Source organism: Eucalyptus grandis, chromosome 7, assembly GCF_016545825.1.
Source record: "Eucalyptus grandis isolate ANBG69807.140 chromosome 7, ASM1654582v1, whole genome shotgun sequence".
NCBI classification, from domain to species: domain Eukaryota; kingdom Viridiplantae; phylum Streptophyta; class Magnoliopsida; order Myrtales; family Myrtaceae; genus Eucalyptus; species Eucalyptus grandis.
The window spans coordinates 36,403,876-36,418,571 of record NC_052618.1 but is presented as its reverse complement, the minus strand read 5'-3'; positions in this window follow the sequence as shown (position 1 = coordinate 36,418,571).

The window sequence follows — 14,696 nt, the reverse complement described above, 5'->3', positions numbered from 1 at the left end:
ACATTGAAAATGGCCACGGCTCGGATAAGCGATGTAATTGGTTGGAGGGACATTTATCTTGTCCCCGTGGATCTCGACAACGATGACGGCTTCGCACATGGTGAGCACAATCGCTCTCTAAGGGGAACCAGTAATAACCCAATCTCATTATTTTCTTGGCCAACATATGTCCATTCATGTGAGGACCACATACTCCCCCATGTATTTCTTGCATTATTTGTGTGGCTTCGTTTGCATCCACACACCTTAGCAGGACTGAGTTATATGATCTTTTGTACAAATTTTCACCGCTGACGAAGAACCTCGAAGCCATTTTCATAAGGTATTTTCGATCAGAGGGAGTGCTTTCTTTAGGGAATTCCTGCTTTTGGATGTATTTCATGATGTCGTAATACCAGGGTTTCCCATCGGGTTCTTCAGTTATAGTCATGCAGTGGGCCTGTCTTGTCAAGACTTCAATTTTCGAAGGCTCTACTTCTAACCCCTTCGCTACTTGTAACATGGATGATAGTGTTGCTAGTGCATCAACAAACTGGTTACGGATTCTAGGTAGGTATTCAAATGAGATGTCCTGGAATTCTTCTACCAATTCTTCCAAGTAGTCATGATAAGGCACTAGTTTGGTGTCTCTTGTCTCCCACTCGCCCACAGTCTGGAGGATAATTAAGGCAGAGTCACCGAACACTTTTAGTTTTGACACTTCCATTCCAATAGCCGCTTGTAGGCCGAGGATGCATGCTTCATATTCGGCTATATTGTTAGTGCATTGAAACATCAGTTTTGCAGCCACGGGATAATGTTGCCCATTTGGGGATATCAAGACCGCCCCAAAGGCTCGAACTCGACAAATTTACAGCTCCATCAAAAAACATAGTCCACGTGTCCTCTTCTCTTGCCGAGATTCGATCATCGGGGAATGATCATCGCCTACTTCTTTAGGGCAATCTGCTAACATATCAGCAATCACTCGACCTTTAATCGATTTTTGCGACATCACCTGGATGTCGAATTAGATTAGGATTTGCCATTTGGCCAATTTTCCCACCAAGGCCGGCAACCAAGCAAATACTTGATTGGGTCACTCTCGATTACAATGAATGTCGGGTAATGCAAGGTGTACTCGCCGGAGTCTGTGCAACACCCATACCAATGCAGCACAGTCTTTTCGATTTGGAGTAGTTTCGTTCGATGTGGTGAATTTTTACTCAAATAGTAAATGGCTCGTTCCTTCCCATCATGGGGTCCTTTCTGTGCCAACATTGCACCTAGGGATTCACTGTTGATGGTAAGGTAGAGGGTCAAAGGGTGTCCTGGAGTAGGGGGTACTAAAACCGGGGGTTTCATCAGTACCGCTTCAAATTTTCAAATGCCGGCGGTCATCATCCCATTCGATTTGTGCATCTTTCTTGAGAAGTTTAAAGAAAGGTTTTGCAGTTTCAGAAAGTTGGGAAATGAATCGCGCAATGTAATTTAATCTTCCCAGGAGGCTCTGGACTTCTTTCACAGTCGAGGGAGGAGGTATCTCAAATATCGCTTTAGTTTTTGATGGGTCCACTTCTATCCCTTTACAGCTCACAATGAATCCAAGTAATTTGCCGAGGTTGCCCCGAACACACATTTTGTCGGGTTCAAGCGCAACTTGAACCGGCGAAGTCGATCGAATAATTTTTCCAGGGTCTTCACATGGTCTTCTCCATGTCTGGTTTTGGCGATTATGTCATCGACATATACTTCAATTTCTTTATGCATCATGTCATGGAAAAGGGTGACCATGGCACGTTGGTAAGTTGCTCCAGCGTTTTTCAGGCCAAAAGGCATGACCTTATAGTGAAAAGTCCCCCATGGAGTAATGAATGCCGTCTTTTCCTTGTCTTCCTCCTTCATTTTTATTTGGTTGTATCCTGAGAACCCATCCATGAAAGAGAAAAGTTTGAATCCAAAAGTACTATCCACAAGAACGTCTATGTGAGGTAGTGGGAAATCATCCTTTGGGCTTGCTTTGTTCAAATTGCGGTAGTCGACACAAATCCAGATTCGACCATCTTTCTTCTTTACTGGTACAATGTTTGCCACCCAACTAGGATATTGCGAGACTTCGAGGAAGCCTACTGCCAGGAGCTTCATTACTTCTTCTTCAATCTCTTTTGACAATTCAGGCTTAGCTCTTCTTAGCCGCTGCTTCTTAGGAGCCACATTAGGGTTGGTTGGCAAGCTATGCTCCACGATCATTGGATCAAGGCCTGGCATATCGGCATAAGACCATGCGAATACATTTTGATATCTCTTTAGGAGGGCAATTAAGCTTGCAGCTTCTTCTTCAGGAAGGTTCGCGCCAATCTTTATCTCCCTTGGATCTTCTGTGCTGCCTAAATTGACAATAATGGTGTATTCAGTAGTAAGGGGCCTTGCTTCTTCGTGGCGCTTCCAATTCCATTGAATTTCGTCGGAATCATCAAAATCATCATCTGAGTCATCAGAATTGCTATCATGGCTACTTACGGTGCTGGTTTGGACCATTCCCATACCCTCGCCTGCCGCTATATTATTCTTGTGTCATAGAGTAGATAGGCTAAGGGAACAAATAAGGTTAGTAGCATGCATGCTTCTTTCTTTTGAAAATGTGATAAATTGCTTTTAAAGATTAAAGACAATTAAACATGAGGAGACCCGGGCCTCAGATTTCTTCTTTCATTTGACGGCTGGCTATCATCAACGGGCCGGTTTGGTGTGTCTCCTCATGCCCTCAAAATGTTTTCAACTTTATTTATTAGTAGACGGATTTACATGGTGGTTTCAAAAAATAGTTCCTTGAGTGGAACTGTTGTTGAAAACAGAACAAGCCAGACTTTAAGAAATATGTACAAGCTCCCACGTAGGGGAGTATGCAAAGGAGTTAAAAAGGATTCTACTCAAGCGGGCCTGCACCCATTTCCTCTGACGGTTCCTCGTTGATAGCGCCCACGAAGAAGTCTTCATACTAGCTGCCAACCACGTCTCCTTGTGCTCCCGGCTTTGTGGATTTCAGATCATCCACATCTCCCCATCCATCGGGACGATGTTGTGGTGATGATCATAGAAACTTTGGGAATCGAATAATTGACATAGTAGTCAAATTTACCACTTGGTTGGCCCAAAGTGTCTATGATTGCTTTTCCTTTATGCGCCTCCTTAGCATGCTCGGGAACATGGTACGGTGTCTTTGGGTACCACGAGGAGGTGATCATTGCCAAAACACAGCCATGGAGAGCGGAACGTGAATACCCCAGCATCCAAAAGATCTTGGACCTTGTCTCTCAGGATGGTGCAATCATCTAGCGAGTGTCCTAATTCTCCTGAATGGTAATCACATTGCTTGGATGGATCATAATCAAGGAAGTACTCGGGGGTAGGATGGTTCAATTCTCTGCCAATTATTCCTTGCTCTAGGAGGATGGGGAAAATAATGGTCATTGATTTAGGAAGGGCGAATATGGCCGAGTGCTTCTTGGGGTTAAGGGTAGCCGTGCCCCTTGCCAGGTCGTGTCAGTAGGGTCCTCTTCATTTACCACCAGCTCCTCATTGTGACGAGAACGGAATGCACGGGTGGCTTGAGCGAAGTTTTCTATCAAATGGTGTACAGTCTCGTAATTCTTCGACTTGGTGTCGAAGCCGGGATGAACGAGAAGTTATCACATGTCTCTTCTAATTGCTCTTCCTCAATGGCACCTATGAAAATGTCCCCGAACATGGAGGTCACATCATCTGGCCCTTCTTTCTCAAGTGAGGGCCAAGTTGTGTCTTCCTGGATTATGGGCAATTTCACGCTTTCGGGGTTGAACCATTTTGGAGTATCCACTTCCTCTTCCTCATGCATCATCTTGGTCGGGCCCGGAAAGTTTCCTCGAGACGGGGATATACAAGGCCGACTTTTTCTTTGATTTTCTATATGGGGAATATCCCAAACCGATAGTATAGGGTCTTCTCCGAGCTTCAATAGGCTGACGAATGCCCTAGCCTCTCCTACCAAGCCCTTGTCCTCGGGAGGAAACCGTGTCCTACCATGATTTTTCCTACCATGATTGCAGCACTTGATATCTTGGGGACGAGGGGCAAAGTCCCTCGAGTTTCGTGTATAGTAGACACAAGCTCAAACGATTGATAGCTAGCTTCGCTCTTGTCACTAGGTTCAACATAAGGAATGGCCGTCTCGTGGTAGATGCGGTGATCTTCTTCTCCTCGACCGTGATCGTTTTCCTCCGACCACGAACTTCACACTTTGGTGGAGGCTCAAGGTACTGCTCCCGCGACGTGTATCCATGGGTGCCCTAGGAGGAAATTAAACGCAAAGGGGGATATCCATCACCTGGAACAAAATTTTGAATATGGTTGGGCCAATTTGAATGTCAAGCTCGATCTCTCCCACTGTTTTCTTCTTTGTTCCATCGAATGCTCGAACAGAAGTCTTGGGTACCTGGATCCATGATCTCTCTATTTTAAGACGACAGAGTGTCGCTAGTGGACATATGTTAAGAGCAGATCCATTGTCAATCAGTACTCGAGCGACGTGAGATGCGTTGCACTTGACTGATATGTAGAGACCCTGGTGTGTCCTCTACCCTCCTCGGGAATTTCTTCATCGAAAATGCCATTTGATCCTTTAGAAGGATGGTATCGACAAATTCCTCAAGTTTGTCATGCTCAATCGTTTCAGAACATGTACTTCACTTAATACTTTCATGAGGGATTTCTGGTGCTTGACAAATGTCTGAAGCAATTCCAGCAGAGAGATTTGTGCTGGTGACTTTCAGAATCGTTCCACCACATTATATTCGCTAGCCTTAACTACGGCCAAAAACTCCTTGGCTTCTTCACGGTGACGGGCTTAGCAGACCGAGTATTTGCTTGAGCATAGGTTCGCCCAGATCTCGTGACTAAACCAACATCAAGGTCATAAGACCATGGTACTGCATTGTTGTACTCGTATTTGTAAGGCTGGGGAATCTAACTGCTTCCACCATCTGAGAAGCTCTCTCTTTGGGGTAGGAATGAACTGGATATCAAATCTTCCCATCGCATATAAGGAAGGGAAATACACAACCCGACCCTATTTTGCCATGAGCCGAGAAAAGACTAAGTAAAAGTAAAGAAATCACTTCGCTTTTTTTAAATAAAATGGCAAGCACAAAGACATACAGATGGGATGTGCGGCTCGATTTCTAACTCGAAGGATTGGTGAGATTAAAAGGATATCCGCCCGTCATAGTCTCGCGTTAGCGAAGATACCCTCCTAACCTCGGCCAAGAAATTCGGGGAAAAGAAAGGCAACCTCTACATCGCAGTCTCGCGTTCGAGGTCGTATCTTTCTTAACACTATCCTAGAAATCCTATGGCGGCCCAGGTCCGGCGACCGGGTTGTGTATGCCATGTGTAGTGTTTAAAATAGTAAAGCATGCACAACAGTTTATAATCACAAAAACATTTTATTTTAACAGAATAAAAAAACTTTAAGCTATTACCCCGCATAAAAAAAAAACCAAGTCAGCAAAGCATTTAAACAAAGATAAAATGGCCTAAGTCCTCACGGTCCCCGGCGGAGTCGCCAAGCCGTCGCGACCTCTTTTTCTCGGCCCGCAATCGGGTACGAGCGCCTAAGGAGGCTAATGGCTCGGCTGAATTTATTAAGCCCGGACTCTCCCAAGTCCGCCAATTCACGACTTAATAGTTTGAGTTTTTAACCTGTAAATTAATTTTAAAACGGAGTCGCCACTAATCGGTTTGGGGTGGGTCGATTAGAAACCCTAAGCGAAGTATCGGGAGAAATACTCGCTCTGCGCAACTGAGAGAAATTAGGATCGGGGACTTGATTACACTAGTTAATCACTAATGCCCTTTCGGTACCTAATCTTGTTTAAACCCTAAGGCTTTTTGGATTTTTGAGGATTTTTCCATACATTTTTTGGAGGAAAACATTTTTTTGAGTCTTTTTCTCATTTTTGGACATAAAAGGGATTTTTTGGATTTTTTTTTTTTTGGAAAAATACAAGTCTTTTTGGCTTTTTCTGAATTTTTGGCTTTTTCATGAAATTTCGGATTTTTTGGATTTTTGGCATTTTTTGGAAAATATGGAATATTTTTTATTTTTTGAATTTTCGGAAAATAAAATATTTTTAAATATTTTTTTAATATTTTTGGAAAATAAATTATTTTTTTGATTTTTCTCGATTTTTTAGAAAATAAAACATTTTTCGACATTTTTTAATATTTTTCGATTTTTTGGAAATTAAAACATTTTTAATATTTTTTTTGAAAATAAAACACTTTTTGATTTTTTTTTGAAATAAAATATTTATTATTTTATATTAAAATAATACAATAAAACCAACCCGGGTCGGATCCGGGTTGGGTCCGACCGGGCCGCCGACCCAAACGCGGGCCCGACTCGGATTTTTCATCTCCTTTTTATTTTTTTTTTTTACTTACTAAAACGACGCCGTGGCCCAAAAGCCCGCTTTCGAAAAGAACCGGGCCGACCCATTGACCCGGTTCGGCGAAACCCTACCCGATTCGCCGAACCGGATTTCCGCCGCCCAAAAATCACGGAAACCCTACCCGACTCGCCGACCCGGATCCGACTCCACGACCCGGCTTCCAACCTCCCTTGGCCTCACGAAACCCTACCCGACTCGCCGACCCGACTCCGATTCAGCGACCGGAAAATCGCAAACCCTAGGGTTTGCAAATCCGCTGCGCCGAGGAGGAAAAAACCGAGGCATTACGGCGGCGACGGCGGTGGCGACGGTAACAAACCGCCTACGGGGACGGCGAGGACGAGCAACAACACGGTGGCGCTGGTGTGGTTGGTGGCGACGTGGTCCAAGAGGGGGAATGCGACGGCGATAACGCGATCGACGGCGGTGACAGTTACTGTTACCTGTCCGTGACGGCAAACTTGAACGGCGAACGGTGGCGACGGCGGTGGCTACGACGGTGGCAACTCAGCCTCCCGATCCGGCGCGGCTTTGGCGGATCGATCACGGCAATGGCTCTGCAAGGGGGGGAAACACAACAACAAACCCTTCGAGGCGACGGCGTCGGGACTTGAACGGCGTCCGGCGGCACACAGCAAAAAAACTAGATCTACTCGGCCGGACCCTCCTCGGCCTTGATTTCTCCTCACTCGAGCCGATCCGAGCCTCCACCGGCCGGATCTGACCTTCTCGAAGTCACTCGCCGCCGGCCTTCCCCGAAGTCTCTCGGTGGAAGGTAGGCTGAGCTCGCGACTCGAGCTCTCTCCTGCGCTCGCCCTTCAACCCTTCCCGATGTCTCTTAGTGAAGGATCTCCGAGCTCGCCACACCCTCCGACGATGCTTGCGGCCACCTATTTATAGGCGAAGGAACTCCGGTCGACGGAGGGGTTCGGTCGCCGGCCTCCGGCTTACCCACCGGTTTCGCTCGGCCGAACCGGTGTCCCATCGAGCTTTCCAGCGAAGCTCGCTCGGCATTAATGGCGCCTGATCTTATCCTCTCCGGCCGACGTCGGCCTACTCCCCTCGGCCGTAGGCCGTCCTTCGCGCGCGTCGCCGGCCACCGCGCGTGAACTACAGAGGCGGAGAAAGATGGAGCGAGGAAGAAGAAGAGGGAAGAAGGAGAGAGAAAGAGGGTGGGGCCAAGCCGCACAAGCCCACGTGAAGAAAATGGGGGGGGGTGCTTTTGTTTTTCTTTTCTTTTGTTTTTACTATTTTTTTGTTGTTTTTGCTACTTATTTGGTTTTTGTTATCTAAAACCTAACCTAATTAAACCTAATTAAAATTTTAGGTGTCAACAATTCTTTATATAATACAAAGTATGAATAATAAATTGAAAGAGAATATCCTATGTTGATCTAAAGAATCAAATCTAATGTGAACAGTTAACTCTAATCCTAGATTAACTTATTCAATCAACCACAATCCTAGAATGATATTGCATATCTTCCATTAGTAGCACAGTCAAAACATGTCCTCTCCCAATAAAAGTAGTAATAAATGGTGGCTTGAATTTGTTCATATAAATGTCATATCTTTAATTTCCGCATCGCGCCAGATTTTGCATTAAGATTTTGGGACAAATTGCCATAGGCTTACATGTTGTAATAATGTGAGCTCTTTCTTGCCATCATCCATCTTGGTAATATATAGAAATAGTCGAAGGTCTTTAAGTGGCCCATTATTTCAAACAAAAGAAACTAATTTCTGTCTCATTGAGTTTTCCAAAAGATGCACTGCCGAGGCAAATCAAGAAGTTTTTATTTTGAAAAGATGATAATGTTTTCAAGGATTATCAATGAAAAAAACGTGATTATATTCAAATGGGTGTGGAAGGTCGTTTAAGCAATTGTTTCCGGGCAGATAGATGGACGTGAAGCATTGACAATTTCAAGCCAAGTTGTGGAGTCTTGGTCCAACAAATATCACTAATATATACGACGCTACCTTTTGTTCCCATTGGAGGTGTTGATCGTCATTTCCAAAGTAGCACCTTTTTGTTCGTATGCTACTATTATGGGATGACATGGAAGGTAGCGTTGATCACTTTATGCATGTGGAACATGATTGAAGAGTTTCTGTGCATGTTAGCCGAATATATCATCCAAATGTTGATTATAAGGGAGGGCTCAACCATCGCATTCATCACCAAATTATTGACGGATGCGATCTCCATGAGATTCGGATGATATTTCTTTCGTTCTTTAGGCTTGGTAGAGAGGAAAAGTGATAATGCTTTGTAAAGTTTTGTCTCAGTTGATATAGCTCTTGGAGAAAGAAGAGAGAGGAGATCGAGGACCCTGAGCGCGCGTAAAATGTTGTCTAGAACGTAATTAGCATATAGAGTCAACGTGCTAGGGTTTTCTGTTAAGTAAATTGGTATAGCTCTGGAAGAGCCGCTGCTTTGGAAGGGGAGCATGTTTAAAAGTAGGCTGCTCTTCATCGGTAATATTGCGCTTGTCATTGCCAAAATATGGGAAACTTTGCGGGCTTGGTCATTTTTGGTTGCCTTTTGCATAAGCTTGGAGAGGGAACGTTGAGATTCGAAACAAACCTAGTGGTCGGAGAAGAGTTGCTTGACCGACCGCTTGGCCACCGGCCTCCATTTTCGGCCTCTGTGACAAAGCCACCCGACTCCATGCTCAATCTGGGTCTAGTAGCTTCCAAGGAGCAGACTCTTTACTAGACTCTTTTTCGCTCAACTAATCTCCATGAATGCACATGAAAGATCATGTCCATGTATATCAGACAATGCTTCACCGCAGAGTGACGTGCATTTCTCAAGATTACTTTTAGTGGGAAGATTTACAAGCACTCAAGTCAAGGTGCTTAACTACTCGGTTAATCCTTTGACGCAGGCTTTGTTGCCTTTTTCGCAACTGAAAAAGCAATACGAACTATGGGATGGCATGCAAATGCATGATCGGAAACCAAGTTAGGAGAAAACTTGCAAAACCTCAAATATTGAGACGTTTAAAGCGCAAACTATTTCTTCGGCAGTAGGCCAAAGATTCAAACATCTAGAGAATACATATTTTGAAGAGAAGTATGACATGAACAAACAATAGCGATGAGACTGAGAGGCTTAATATTTATTGTATTTGCCCGAGTAATAGGCTAGCAAATAAACCTCCCACCGATGCCCAAATTTGCAGAAGCCATCTGAAAAAAGAACAACAAAACATACGGCGGTGAGAATCAAACCTTGTTCGTATCAATAGAATAAACAGGCCAAGTTAGTTGTTAATGTAAAAACTACCGTAAAGAGTTTACTTAAATTAAGCGTTTAATACTACAGAAGTAGTCACTATGTTTCGCAAAGTTTTCTGACTAGTTGCACTCGTGATGCGGGCATTTAAATTGATGTGACGGCCTGCAAATTCTCGACATGCAATCAACTCATGCTATTGTTTCCCCTTCCGCCAACACACCGTCCAGCATCGCATCTCATTTAGGAGAAGACATTGGATACTATCTTTTCTCTCTTCGACCCTCCTCAATGTCCTCCTTTCTCTCTCCTGCTCCGTTTATCCTCCGAAGAACCACAGCATCAAGAAGCGTCTTCCTGACAGTTATTAGGTAAAATTATAGTTTAGTGACTGTAACTTGCCACCTACAATCCAGTGAAGTCATCGCCGGGGCACTGTAAGTTGCCACCGGCACGGGCACAACCGGTCTTTTTCTTCCATACTCTCCTTGCTCTCTTGGCATTGAATCTTGTCAGCACCTTCGACTCACTGAGTTCAACCTCTGAGATCAAGTTATTGACAGTCGGACTCTTGTATTATCCTCACTCGTCGACTTGTCCCAGCAATTGGCCGGATAAGGGTGCTATGAAGACCCACCAGAACGGGATCAGAGCACTTCGGCATACTTGGCCCAAAGCTCATTTGGTTGCTCCCGCAGGTAAATATGATATAACTAGGTTGGAGTGAGACTAAGAGACGGAGAGTAGCTGTAGCAACTCTCACTCTCTCTAAGCTATCGTCAACTTCATTGATGAACGAACAACATTCATCGATGATAGTAATAATAAACTACGCTGGAACTTATAATTTTTCTCACCATAACTGAGCGATGATGTTGGGCTTGCATCTCAGGTTGCCTCCAAGGATCATCCAATCGTGGCTGCCCTCGCCTTTGGTCGGAGCCGCGAAGGTCACGCCCATGCATGAGACGCGCACATCAAACACGGCCACCCACCATGGACCCAAGTGCAGCCTCCGCTTGGCTTTCACCACCACGTCGATGGACACCAGCCCGCCCTTCAACATGCTCACCAGGCCCTTCACGTTCAAGTCATTGACGACCGCCAGCGTTGACAGGGCCTCGGCTCGGACTGTGGTGATGTTCTGGGGGCCCTGAGTGAAGGCGGGAACAAGGGAGGGACGGGAGAGAGCGAGTCGGCCTTGGAAACTCAAGAGGAGCTTCACGTGAGTGTATTTGACAGTGATGAGGGGACTGGTGTTCTTGACGGAGAGAGCGATATTCCATTGAGCGGTGACGTTGGAGGTGGAGATGTTGAGGGACGAAAGGGAAGAACCTGGGTTGAGCCTGAACTTCGGAGGCATTCCGGCAGGTATGGCCAGGAAGATTACCATGAGGAGGCCAAGAATAGTCAGCACGGCATACACGATGCAGTGGCTGACGATCAGCTTGTACCGGCCAGACTGCGGTGGCCCTGGGGATGCCGGATTATTAGCTGCCGGGGGTTGGATGGGGTGGAGGGTTCTCATTTCGAAATTGTTGTGTCGAGTGAACGTTCTTATTCTAAACATATTTTCGTGTGAAGTGTTATTCGGACACAGCAACTTACAGGGGCCAAATGACTAGCGAGCGTTGTAGAGGCAGGCAATGAATCGATCGATAAGCATTGCCCTGTCAGACGGGATCAGCAGGCACCTTCGCTCTTATAATCACAAAAACGGTCGGGCAGGGGGTGTTTTGGGGGGCTGATTGGGGGTTGTCGCTTTCTATTCATTAAAAAAAGAAGGGTTGAAATGGAGTGCACTACGGTTGAGAATTCTTCCACAAGAAACAAATATGGTCTATTTCCTCCGCTGTTGCCGGGAAGATTCATTGGTCTGTTCACAATAACTTATGTTTAAATAATTTCATGGATGATGAGAATAGTTTTCTTTAATTTATTTTTGTAAACGATGCACACAATCATTTTAAGGAAAATATTTTCTAAATTATTTACTTTTCATGAAACAGGTGGAGCCTTAAATGCCCAAGTAATTTTTGTATCTCTTTATGCCGGTTATCATCAATTTATAAACAAAATTCGACTAATGTAATTATATCATAGTCATTCAATCGGAATGGCTTGAAGAGGCGATTCAATGTTGTACGGACAGTTGTCTCTTTGGAACTAGTCTTATGATTAAGATATATAGTAGATGATTTATCTTAATGAACTACAATTATAGTCCGCATAATGTGCTAGTTTATTATCGATTGTTTTCTAGAATAACATTATTAATTAACTTGAAAAACATGTTGCGATATTTAGATCTTTATGAAAAAAGTTTCGTCCATTTAATTTTGTTAGCAATCCAAGCGATCATTTTTGGATAAATATTTTCCCAATCATTTATTATTTGCAAAACAAATGGAGCTTAATCTAATCACATTTTCCATGCTAATTGAAAGTGGTTTGCACTCAACAAAAAAACGAAACCTAACTGCTAATTTTTGCTATGAAATCTCTACTAAGAGTTTTCTCGAGTGGCTATAGATAGTCTTGAATGACCTACTGAAAAGCTTGTAGTGTTGCAACACAACAAGAATTTCCCCTAAGAGTATATCAGAGTTTGGTGGATATCTCAAAGAATGCATGCAACTAACGCGGTTTATGAGTAGTCCATGCATTGTGGCACAGCAATGTGGTCTCAATCATAGCCTTCGTGGTCCAATCTGGAGAAAGAAACTAGTGATGAAGGTTATGGTGGAGATTTAGTAAAGGCATGTTGGTGTAGACAGATACCTAAATTAAAGGGAAGTAGATCTGATGCCAAGCTCTCACATGAGAGGGAAAATTATGGAGATTCGTGAGTGAGTTGTGTCGAAAATTTTTTGTATTAGGAAATTGGTGTAGTGTAAAGTAGTAAATTTATCCTAGTTCACTCATAATTCGTCAGTTTAAATTTTATAGTGCAGATGGATCTAATTGGATATGTTAATGAGCTCACTTTGGTTCCTTCTTGATGATCTCCTCGAGTAAAAGTATTATATTTCCATTATGCACTCCTAACAATAGTATTAGAGTTGATGGTTGATTGGTGGCCCGCTCAATGTATACCAATATTTGTTGAATTTTAAAGAATGAATATGATCAACACAGTTTCTAGGCAACCTACGTGTCGTGGTGTAGCAATGCAGCCTTAATGACAGGCTTCGTGGTTAGGTTTAGAGAAAGATACCAAGAATGAAAGAGGGAGGGGGTGGCGATATAAGTTGACGCATGTTGGTATAGAGTGACACTTGAATTAAAGGGGGAGCAGACATAATACTTAATCCATATGTTAGGGGAGATTGTTGAAATGCATATGTGAGTTGTATTAAAAAGTCCCAAGTCATGGAATTTGTGTCATGTTGACTATTTTACGTATCTTAGTTAACTTATAACTTATTGACTTAAACTCTTAAGTGAATGTGGTTTTAATTGGATATATTGATGGGCTCAAACTTGATTTTTCTCTTGGCGAGCTCCCTAGCTGAAGGTGTTGAAGTTGTGCTACGAGCTCATAACAAGATATGTGGTTGAGGGACGAAAGTGAAGAGCCCGAGTTGAGCCCGAACTGAGGCAGCATTCCGACAGTTTTGGCGTCGAAGATAACCATGAGGAGGCCAAGAATAGTGGGTGTGCAAATGCGATACAGTGAACGATGATCACCGGTCGGACTGCAGCGGCTATGGTGATGGGAATGCCAGATTATCATTCGCACCGGGTGGGATGGCGTGGAGCGGTTTCATTTGGAATATTTGTGTAAATAGTTTTTCGTTTCTATGAGTAGTTTTGTGTAAAATTTGGTGAGGAAACAACAATTTGAAGGGCCAAAAGTGCAGCCGTTGGTGTTAAAGAGCCTTCCGTCGTTGATTAGTGCTCTCTAGAAGGTTGCCGCAGGATGTTTCCTTTGTGATCCTTGTGCATAAGAAGGGCACCGGTGGCAAGAAACACGTGTTAGTCTTGTCATGATAACGAGAATCTTTAGGAAAAAACAAATTTAGGGACGTTATTGAAGGAAAAAGTTTAAATCCAGGGAATACTGATTTATAATAATTCATAAACATCCATTGAAAAAGGAAAGTATGCACTATAAAGATAGTAAATATTATGGACTTCCAATTCTTCTTCTTTTTTTCGGTGAATCAACATGCACAACGATAAAAGTTGTTGTATCAACGCATCAAAATTCAAATTAATCTCTATTTCTAAAAAAAAAAAAAAAAAAAAGGAGCTTATTAATCTCTCTTAATGTTTATCGAACAAAAGGAAGAGATATCTAACGTAGAATGTTGATTTTTGTACCATCGACACGTCTATTCTATCTTGAAAGGAAGATGATTAACAAAGTATTGATATTTGAAAAAGTGAACATGATCGTCCTAAATAGTGCTCATACCTAACGAAAGTTGTTGAATTAACGCGTTAAAATTCAAATTAATCTCTCTCTGCCCAGAGTTAGTTTTCTCGAGTGGCTTACATAGTCTTTAATTGCCTCGCGAAAAGCTTGTAGCTTCGAGCAACAACGAGCATTCCTCCAGGAGAAAAAAAAAAAAAAAAAGAAAAAGAAAAGAATGATGTGGTCTCTTAAAGTTTTATGTACCCGTGGAGCATTCCAAGAAGTTCTTATGTTCCCGTGGGGCTATTTTCTAGTTTTATTTTATTTGAAAATATTACTATTATTTTTAGAAAATTCATTATCACAAATATTTAGGCCCTGCATGTTTTCATTTCTCAAAAGTGTTTATGAACAGATTTTTTGTTTTTTTGTTCCCTAACAAAAAAACAAATGTAAACGCGTTTGGTTGCGTTTATGTTCTTTTTTTATTTTTTTGTTCCGAACACAAAAAAAAAAAAAAACAGAAATGAGAAACAAAAAAATGATTTCTTGTTCCAAAAACGATTTTGAATAAACACTTCTCTTCTTCTCTCTCTTCTCTTTTCTTCTTCTTTCTTCTTCTTTT